The sequence below is a fragment of the Trichechus manatus genome, unplaced genomic scaffold (assembly GCF_000243295.1).
Source record: "Trichechus manatus latirostris isolate Lorelei unplaced genomic scaffold, TriManLat1.0 scaffold00120, whole genome shotgun sequence".
Lineage (NCBI taxonomy): Eukaryota > Metazoa > Chordata > Mammalia > Sirenia > Trichechidae > Trichechus > Trichechus manatus.
In genome coordinates, this window is record NW_004444056.1 from 620,700 (window position 1) to 632,310 (window position 11,611).

Below are 11,611 nucleotides of genomic sequence, written 5' to 3' on the forward strand. Positions count from 1 at the left end.
TATAATATCAAAAATTTAATAACATATAACAAAGTATTCAGAGATATTCACTAGAATAAGGAAATTTTTACAGACCAGAAAAAAATGCATAATTAAAACAAGAGCATCAAATTTATCTACAAATATTCTTTGAATTCTGTAGTAGTTGTTATGTAAGTATGTATATGTGCCTGCCACTTAGCTATTTGTTTGATATATGCATTGGAACACAACAACACTGTAGTAGGAATTATGTTCCCTTTGTTTAATTATTATTATAAGCTATGATTTCCCACATGCATATTAAAAACAAACTCTTTACAGAAAATAGTTGAAAAGTTCAAAATACTATATCACATCCTGTTGTTTTCTGGCATGTGTGTATAGGAAGGCCATTGTTACTGAACTGCCTTTTCTGCGTAGAAGAAAAACAATATTTTCTGTAAACTTTAGTATTGTTTCAGGGTCAGCAAGGCATTTAGTGGAAACACTATAGAAAATATTCAAAGGTCACATGCACAGCTGTTTGTAAAACAAACCTGATTAATTTTAGGAGCATCTATAAACAGTGGTGCTCCCTAACAAAAATTTCTCTATCCTGTATATTCTTGATGTGCCTATATAGATTGGATTGTGTAAATCCCAATTCTCTATAGCCCTTGCAGTATCTGCATTTGTACCTTTTAATGATAGAATGTCAGATAGTGTACCTCTACAGATTTCTTTCTGTTGTTGACATGACATAGTGGCTGAGAACATGTACTTGGAGCAAGACTACCTGTGCTGAAATTAAATCCCTTTGGGACATTATGTAAGTTATATAAACTCCCTTAGCTTCCTCATCTGCAAAATAGGGATGATATCACCTCCCTCATCAGGTTATTAAGAGGAGAAAATTGCGTAATCTAAGGCAAATGGCAAGCGTAATGTACACGTTAAATATTGTTATTACTACCACCATCATAATGGCCAATATTTCTTGAATTTATGTGGGAAAAAATGGTAGAAGTCTGAACAGATTCAATTGGTGGAATGTCCAGAGCCCGTCCATGCTTATTCCTCACTATCAGAGCCACCTCTTCCTTGATGATGCAGGGATAAGGCTTTAGTCTAGACTAACCATGGAAATAGACCTTCCATATAACTGCCTTGCTTAGGGTAGTGTTTCTCAACCTTTTTCATTATCACTCCCCACAAGGAACACTTTCAGATTTTTCTAGTAGCCCCTACCCCAATGATATTTTCATATCAAAGATATACTGTGTATGTATGTACTGTATATTTGTGCCTTATACATAAAAAGTAAGATTTTTTTGTCCCCCTCTGTCATGGATTAAATTATGTCCCCCCAAAAATGTGTGTATCAATTTGTCTGGGCCATGATTCCCGGTATTGTGTGATTTTCCTATATGTTGTAAATCCTGCCTCTATGATGTTAATGAGGGAGGATGGGCTGCAGTTGTGTTAGTGAGGCCGGACTCAATCTACAAGACTGGATTGTGTCCTGAGGCAATCTCTTGAGATATAAAAGACAGAAGTGAGCAGAGAGACATGGGGACTTCATAGCACCAAGAAAGCAGTGCCAGGAGCAGAGCACGTCCTTTGGACTTGGGGTCCCTGCATGGAGAAGCTCCTAGTCTGGGGGAACATTGATGAGAAGGCCAACAGAGACAGAAAGCCTCCCCCTGGAGCTGACACCCTGAATTTGGACTTTTAGCCTACTTTACTGTAAGGAAATAAATTTCTCTTTGTTAAAGCCATCTGCTTGTGGTAGTTCTGTTATAGCAGCACTACATGACTAAGACACCCTCCTAAGAGCTAGTTTTTGCCTCCTTGAGGGCAATATTGTCCCTGTTGAGAAGCCATGGCTTAGAGTGTGACTGTAACTCAGCTACGTCCAGTGAGACCTTTGAGGAATGTTTGTGAGGGTTTCCTCAATGATTAAATAAGTTATTCATCATATCATTGTATAAAATCAGTATTTCTGCTTCTTGAACTGTCATAATACCACCACAAGTAGGTTCTTTTGGGCACTTAGCATAGTGTCAGGTGTGTCTTTCATTTAAAATGTATTAAACACAGTAAAATGAATCATTCATCAACCAGTGTATGTTGTAACTTTTTTTGATGGGGTGTTATGGATTGAATTGTGTCCCCCCAAAATATGTGTCAACTTGGCTAGTCCATGATTCCCAGTATTGTATGATTGTCCACAATTTTGTCATCTGATGTGATTTTCCTATGTGTTTGTCTTAGGCTGGGCTCTCTAGAGAAGCAAAACCAGTAAAGCATATAAATATATATAGACAGAGATTTATATCAAGGAAATGGCTCATATGATTGTAGAGGCAGGAAAGTCCCAAGTCCATGGATCAGGATAGAGGCTTCTCTTGATTCACATAGCCACAGGGGCTTGCAAACCCAAGATTGGCAGGCTTAGAGAACAGGGCCCTTGCTCACAGGCTGTGAAGATCGACGAATCTCAAGATTGGCAAGTAAACTGATAGCTCAAGTCCCAAGAACCAGAGGTCAGACAAACAGGAGGCAGTCACAGGATCCAGAGCAAGAAAAAAAGCCAGAATGTCTGCTTATATTTTGATGCAGGCCACATTCCCAAGGAAAATCCCTTTCAACTGATTGGCTACTCACAGCAGATTCCATCATGGGAGTGATCACATATAAACACTGAGAATCATGGCCCAGCCAAGTTGACACACAATCTTAACCACCACAGTGTTGTAAATCCTACTTCTATGATGTTACTGAGGTGGGATTAGTGTCAGTTATGTTAATGAGGCAAGACTCAATCTACAAGTTTAGGTTGTATCTTAGGTCAATCTCTTTTGAGAGATAAAAGAGAGAAGCAAACAGAGAGTTAGGGGGACCTCATACCACCAAGAAACAAGAGCTAGGAGAACAGTGCATCCTTTGGACCCGGGGTCCCTGCACTCAGAAGCTCCTAGACCAGAGGAAGATTGATGACAAGGATCTTCCCTCAGAACCAACAGAGAGAAAAAGCCTTCCCTTAGAGCCGCCACCCTGAATTTGGACTTCCAGCCTCCTAGACTGTGAGAGAATAAATTTCTCTTTGTTAAAGCCATCCACTTGTAGTATTTCTGTTATAGCAGCACTAGTTAACTAAGACATGGGGTGTGAGGTAAGCATCAACCTTCAGTTGCTTACCTTCATTTTCTTCAGATAAATAGCCAGTTGTCCTTATACCATTAGATTATTTTGTACCATTACCACTGAGTTGGAGTACTTTATTGGAGGAGATAATTTTATACTGAAAATACCTTTTCCTTAGTATTTATTTATGATCCTTATTCAAATAGATTTTTATGGTTGCCAAAAGTGACTTTTTAATTTCCATCATTCCATCTACAGTTATCATGGCAAAGAAGTTTCCCTTCCTCATTTTCTTAATTATTTCATTCTACATTCATGGATTTTTACTTTATTCCTTTCTTCAGTAGATTATAATATTTTACTGTTTTGTGTTAGATTGCTGGGAAAGTGATCGGGGCTTTTTTGGTGCTCAAATTGTCCCAGATTTAGTCAGTAGGACCCCCTTCGTATTGGATCCAGTTTCCTTTTACTATGTGTTTCTGATTTTTAACCCTGATAATGTTTACTCTGCTTTTGTAATACTTTGCATTGTAGAGTAAGTCTATACTTTTATTCAATATTTTTTAAAAGAATTTTTCTTAGGGGTAATATTTAACTTTTATTGGATTTGCATTAAATTTAATGTCAGTTAGATACCCACGGGTGAAAACAATTCATCCAGATAGCCACAATGACCTTTCAAAGGTTTGATACGTTGAGACTTCCACTCCACCAGGACAGTAACATACTGGCCTTCACTCAAAAATAAGTATAAAAATTGACAATATAGGGAGGTGGAGCCAACATGGCACCCTAGACAGATGCACTATGCTGTTCTTCTGCAACAAAGACCCGAAAACCTAGGTAAAACAGATACAAACTTCAGTCCTGAAACCCTGAGCATCAAATGAAGGAATAAAGAACCAGATAAACACAGAATGGAAGAAAAATCTGACAGAAAACAAAGAATGAGGAGAAATATGGAGTGGAGGTCCCCTGCCAACTAACACAGCACCATGTCACCATCTTGAATCAAAGCCAGCAACAACCCCAGACAGGGAGTATGGGAAGGCAATTTCACGGAGCTCCCAACAGGAGAAAGAGTACCCGGTAACCAGAAAAACACACTTTCCCAACCCTCGCCCTTCTGGTGAGTTGAAGCAAAATCCCTCCCATCCCAGCAGCCCCCACAGGTCCACCTTACCCCCTCCCCCGGAGCGGCTTTTTTCTCTTCCTTTTCTTTCTCCCTCCAACCTAGCCCATACACTACCCTCCCCCCTTACAGCCAGCCCCCACCATGCTGCCATGGCTAGAGAGCCACCAGCCAACCAGGTCTGCCCTAAACCCACTCATCAGCTCCTGTCACGGTGCCATATTCTTTTTACTTCCTCCCTCCCACCTAGCCCTGTACACCACCACCCCCCTTCTCACCAACCCCTGCTATGCTACCATATTAGAGAGCCACTGGCCCACTGCTGCCCGGCTCTACCCCGCCCCCCACCCTCCAACTCCCGCAGTGCTAACTTCTTTTATCCTCTTTCTCTTTTTTTCTTTCTCCCTCCCACCTGGCCCCATCCTCACCTCCCCTCCCTTTCCACCAGCCCACGGGCCTGTAGTGTCCCCACTCGCCAGTCCCCACCATGGCATTTTTTTCTTTTTTCTCTTGCTTCCTTTTCTTTCTCCCTACTACCTAGCCTTGTGTGCCACCTCCCCACCCTAACCAGCAGCCAATGCAGCACTGTAAGTGCTCAATAGTCTATGCCAGGAAATTTGGAAGACAGCTACCTGGCCAACCAATTGGAAGAGATCCATATTTGTACCCACTCCAAATAAAGGAAGTCCAACAGAATGTGGAAATTATCAACAATATCATTATTTTCACACAAAAGTAAAATTTTGCTGAAGATCATGAGGGTCATCCCACACCCACCTTCCAGGTACCACCACAATGCTCCCTTTTTTCCTTTTCTTTCTCTCTTTTCCTTTTTCTTTGTCCTTCCCACCTAGCCTTGTACACCACCTCAGCCCCTTCCCACCAGCCCCCACAGCGCTACCACAACTAGAGTGTCCCCGGCTTGAATTTCTGGCAGTTCACTGTCAATGTACTGATGTAACTGCTTTTGAATAATCTTCAGCAAAATTTTACTTGTGTTTGAAAATAATGATATTGTTCAATAATTTCTGTCGGTTGGCCAGGCAGCTGTCTTCCAAATTTCTTGGTATAAACTAGTGAGCACTTCCAGCGCTACATCCATTTGTTGAAACATCTCAACTGGTATTCTATCAATTCCTGAAGGATTTCTTTTCACCAATGCCTTCAGTGCAGTTTGGACCTCTTCCTTCAGTACCATTGGTTCTTGATCATATGCTACGTCCTGAAGTGATTGAGCGTTGACCAATTCTTTTTGGTACAGTGACTCTGGGTATTCCTTCCATCTTCTTTTGATGCTTCCTGCATCATTTAATATTTTCCCCATAGAATCCTTCAATATTGCAACTTGAGGCTTTAATTTTTTTCTTCAGATCTTTTAGCTTGAGAAATGCCAACTGTGTGCCTCCCTTTTGTTTTTCCATCTTCAGGTCTTTATACATTTCACTGTAATACTTTACTTTGTCTTCTCAAGCTGCCTTTTGAAATCTTCTTGTTCAGCTCTTTTATTTCATCATTTCTTCCATTTGCTTTAGCTACTCTATGTTCAAGAGCAACCTTCAGAGTTTCTTCTGACACCCATTTTGGTCTTTTCTTTCTTTCCTGTCTTTTAAATAACCTTTTGCTTTCTTCATGTATGATGTCCTTGATGTCATTCCACAATGCATCTGGTCATCTATCATTAGTGTGCAATTCATCAACTCTATTCTTGAGATGGTCTCTAAATTCAGGTGAGATATACTCAAGGTTGTACTTTGGCTCTTGTGGACTTGTTCTAATTTTCTTCAACTTCAACTGGAAACTGCATACAAGCAATTGATAGGGTGTTCCACAGTTAGCCCCTGGCCTTATTCTGAATGATGATATTGAGCTTTTCCATCATCTCTTTCCACAGACGTACTTGATTTTATTCCTGTGTATTCCATCTGATGAGGTCCACGTGTATAGTTGCTGTTTGTGTTGTTGAAAAAAGATATTTGCAATGAAAAAGTCTTTGGTCTTGCAAAAGTCTATCATGCAATCTCCTGCATCATTTCTATAACCAAGGCCATATTTTCTAACTACCAATCCTTCTTTGTTTCCACCTTTTACATCCTAATCACTAGTAATTATCAATACATCTTGAATGCATGTTTGATCAATTTCAGACTGCAGAAGTTGGTAAAATTTTCAGTTTCTTCATCTTTGGCCTTAGTGGTTGGTGTATAAATTTGAATAATAGTCGTATTAACTGGTCTTCCCTGTAGGTGTATGGATATTATCTTATCACTGACAGGATAGACCCCAAAAGAAAGTGACCAAGACATATCATAATCATACTTGCAAAAAACAAAGAATGCTGAGAGCAGCTCAAGAAAAACAAAAACTTACATACAAAGGGGAAACAATAGCACAAAGCTCTGATTACTCAGCAGAAACTATGCTGGCAAGAAGGCAATGGGATGACATATATAAAATCTTGAAAGAAAAACTGCCAGCCAAGAACAATATATCCTGCAATACTCTCTCTAAAATAAATGGTTATTTAGGACATTTCCAGATAAACAGAAAATAAGGAAATTTGTTAAAACGAAACCAAACTTACAAGATATTAAAGGGAGTCCTTTGGTTAAAGAACCAACAATGTCATACAAGAACCTGAGTCTAGGACACAGGACAGCATCAGCCAGATGCCAACCTTGTAAAGAACTCTCAATAATAAAGCTAAAAGAATTAAATGATGACAGTAAATGATGACAAAGTCAAAACAATAAAAGGGGGAATAAACAGTGTAGGTATAGACCTTTCAAATGGAGAGGAATTCAAGGCAATATCAAATAAAATACTGGTTCAAACATAAGAAGGTAAGGGTAAATATCAAGGTAACTACAAGGACAGTTAACAAACCTACTCATCAAAATAAAAAAGAAGAAAAACATAAAGACTCAGTAAATGCAAAATCTATAACAACAAAAGAAAAAGAAAATCCACAAACAAAAGGAACTCAGCAAAAGAAAGAGGAACAAAGAAACTGTCAACACCACACACACACGAAAGCACAACAATATGACAGCAATAAAGTCATACCTATCGATAATCACACTAATGTAAATGGCTTAAATGCACCTATAAAGAGACAGAGAGTGGCAAAATGGATTTAAAAAAATGACCTATCAATATGCTGTCTACAAGAGACACACCTTAGAAACAAAGACATAAATATATTAAAAATGAAAGGATGGAAAAAAATTTTTATCAAGCAAACACTAACCAAATAAGAGCAAGAGTGACAATACTAATCTCCGATAAAATAGACTTTAAGGCAAAATCAACCATAAAAGACAAGGAAGGACATTTTATAACGATTAAAGCGATCATCCACAAAGAAGACATAATCCTAATAAATATCTATGTACCCAATGACAGGGCTCCAAAATACATTTAAAAAAAAAAAAAAAAAACAAACTCTAACATCGCTGAAAAGAGACATAGACAGTTCCACAATATTGGTAGTAGACTTCAACACACTACTCTCGGCAACATCTAGAAAGAAACTCAACAAAGATACAGATCCAAAGGCCACAATAAAGCAACTTGACCTCATAGACATGTGTAGAACACTCCACCCAACAGCAGTGAAGTATACACTCTTTTCCAATGCACATGGAAGATTTTCCCAAATAGACATTTTAGGTCACAAAGCAACCCTTAATAAAATCCAAAACATCGAGAGTTGGGGCCAAGATGGTGGAGTAGTCAGACAATTCCAGTGGTCCCGCTTACAACAAAGACCCAAAAACACAAGTGTATTGATTATATATAACAATCTAGGAGCCCTGAACATCAAAGGCAAAGTTGAGGAATCAGACTGAATGGCACGGGGAGGGAGAGACAGTTCAGAAGCAGTGAGAAGTTGCCAGACCAGACCCAGCAGAAGCCAGAGCCCAGCAGGCCAAATCGGCTGGCGGGCATGGTGAGGTGGGCAGTGGTGTTCAGGAAGCATTTTCTACGTCAGGAGAGACCAAGCGGTGGAGAGTCTGCTCAGGCCTCCAGAGCCAGTGAAAAGTGGTGTCCAACTGGCAAAAGATAAGTACATGCGTTTAACCTACCATGCGGATCAAAAAAACACCCTGTTTAGGAAGAATCCCTCTCCCATTTAACTGCTCCTTCCCTGCTCTTCACTGGGTCCTGGGCCAGCTTCAATGACTGCCTTGTCCCCTGGGTCAGAAGTATGACCCATCACACACTGTGAGCCATCCTCCTTGCCTTGGAGAGGGAACAAATTACCAAACGTGAAAAATAATCCATCCGCTCCCCTAAACTGGGAACTCATGGCAGACACAGCTCCTTTTCCTAGGCACAGGCATAAGGAGTCCACAGATTTTGATTGCCTTTCACCTCTGCATAGACCTGTGTGGACCCATTTCAACACCATAGGCCCTCATTAGCACAGTAAAACAGGGTATATATCTGAGGCCTAATGTCACTGTATCACCAATATGGTGGAGTGGTAGGTTCGTGACATTTGATACCACTTTGCCCATTAAGCAGTGTCCTTACCTACCCATATCAGGAGCTTGAGGACTGATGGCTCCAACCATGCCACCTAGCCACCTGCAACAGGGGTCCAAGAATAAGTGGTGCCTCCCAGTCCTTACAGCCAGCAGCATTGGGTGCCCATAGTCCAGCTGCAAAACCTACCCACCTATGCACTCTCAGGAACAGGGACACGCTTTCCTTCCAGACACTCAGGGGCAGCTGTCAGCCCCCTGCTTTGCTAACTTTGTGACCTCCTACTACAGCCAGATACCTGTGCCTACTCAATCACCCCTGCCCATCTACGACTGTAGGTGAGAGCCTGCACCACACACTTGGTGTCTCAGTCATCTAGTGCTGCTCTAACAGGAATACCACAAGCGGATGGATTTAGCAAAGAGAAGTTTATTCTCTCACAGTCCAGTAGGCTACAAGTCCAAATTTAGGGCATCAGCTCCAGGGGAACGCTTTCTTCATCGGCTCTCGAGGAAAGTCCATGTCATCAGTCTTCCTTTGGTCTGGGAGCTTCTCTGTGCAGGAACCTCAAGTCCAAAGGATACACTCTGCTCCCAGCACTACTTTCTTGGTGGTATGAGGTTCCCATGTGTCTCTGCTTGCTTCTCTCTTTTATATCTCAAAAGAGATTGCATTAAGACACTGATATTGTCAACCTCATCAGTATAACCTCATCACAGTGATAGAATTTACAACACATGTGGAGATCATATATAATCTCATCATAGTGGTAGAGTTCACAACACATAAGGACATCACATCAGACAACACAATCATACAATACTAGGAATCATGACCTAGCCAAGTTGCTATCCACATTTTTTGGGGGACACAATTCAATCCATGACACTTGGTGACTGACTATCTGGACACATGAGCTGAATCCATACAAGAAAAGTAAATGGACTCCTGGGTCACATATCTAGTAACAGATCTAACCATCTGACAACAGACGTTAGAGCTTCAAAGGTGCCAATAATCAAACTAACTCACACGAGCAGCCTATTTGGGCATATGAAAACAAAAGAAAACAAGAAGCTAGGATACAGTAAGCAAACCTAAAATAAATAAATATCATAACTTATTAATGGCTCAGAGACAACAGTCAATATCAAATCACATAAAGAGGCAGACTGTGATGGCTTCAGCAAGCTCCCAAAACAAAGAATCAAGAAATTTTCTGAAGGAAGAGAACTTCTTGGAATTACTGGAGGTAGAATACAAAAGATTAATATACAGAACTCTTCAAGATATCTGGAAGGACAATAGTCAAAATGCAGAATAAGCCAAGGAACATATAGACAAAGCAATAGAGGAACTTAAGAAGATTATAGAGGAGCACAATGACAAATTTAACAGGCTTCAAGAATCCATAGAGAGACAGAAAACAGAAATCCAGAAGATTAACAACAAAACTTCAGAATTAGACAACTCAGTAGAAAGTCATAGGAGCAGAATTGAGGCAATAGAAGTCAGAATGAGTGAGATTGAAGATAAAGTACTTGCCACCAACTTATTTGAAGAAAAATCAGTTAAAAGAATTTCTAAAAATGAAGAAACCCTAAGAATTATGTGCAACTCTATCAAGAGGAATAACCTACAAATGATTAGAGTAACAGAAGGGGGATGGAACAGAAAATACAGAGAGAATTGTTGAAGGCTTGTTGGCAGAAACTTTCCTGATGTCGTGAAAGATGACATGGTATCTATCCAAGATGCCCACTGAACTCCACACAAGGTAGATCTCAAAAGAAAGTCATCAAGACATATTATAATCCAACTTGCCAAAACCAAAGATAAAGAGAGAATTTTAAGAGTGGCTAGGGATAAAAGAAAAGTCATCTACAAAAAAGAGTCAATAAGAAAAAGCTTGGACTACTCAGCAGAAACCATGCAAGCAAGGAGGCAATGGGATGACATATATAAAGCTTTAAAGGAAAAAAACTGCCAGCCAATAATTATATATCCAAGAAAACTGTCTCTCAAATATGATGGTGAAATTAGGGCATTTCCAGATAAACAGAAGTTTTGGGAATTTGTAAAAACCAAACCAAAATTACAAGAAATACTAGAGGGAGTCCTCCCATTAGAAAATCAATAACCTTACATAACAACCCAAGATTAGAACACAGGACAGAGCAATCAGATATCAACCTAGATAGGGAAATCACAAAAATAAATCAAAGCTAAAATGCTGAAAATAGGGAAACAGAGATGTCAATACGTAAAAGATGACAACATTAAAACAAAAAAGAGGGACTAAAAAATGTAGTCATAGATCTTTCATGTAGAGAGGAAGTCAAGGCGATATAAACAAATAAAAGATTGGTTTAAACTTAAAACATAGGCCTAAATATTAAGGTAACTACAAAAGAAACTAAAAATACTACTCATCTAAATAAAAAACAAGAAAAACATAACAACTCAGCAAATACAAAATCAACAACAATGAAAAAGATGAAAAGAAAATACATAAAGAAAAAGGACTCAGCACAGAAAATTAAGTGGAAAAAACTGTCAACAACATACACAAAAAAAGACATCAAAATGACAGCACTAAACTCATACCTATCAATAATTACACTGAATGTAAATAGACTAAATGAACCAATAAAGAGAGATTGGCAGAATGGATGAAAAAAACATGATCCGTCTATATGCTGCCTACAAGAGACACGCTTTAGACTTAAAGACACAAACAAACTAAAATCCAAAGGATAGAAAAAATATATCAAGCAAACACTCAAAGAGGAGCAGGAGTGGCAATATTAATCTCTGACAAAATAGACTTTAAAGTAAAATCCACCACAAAGGATAAGGAAGGACACTATATAATGATTAAAG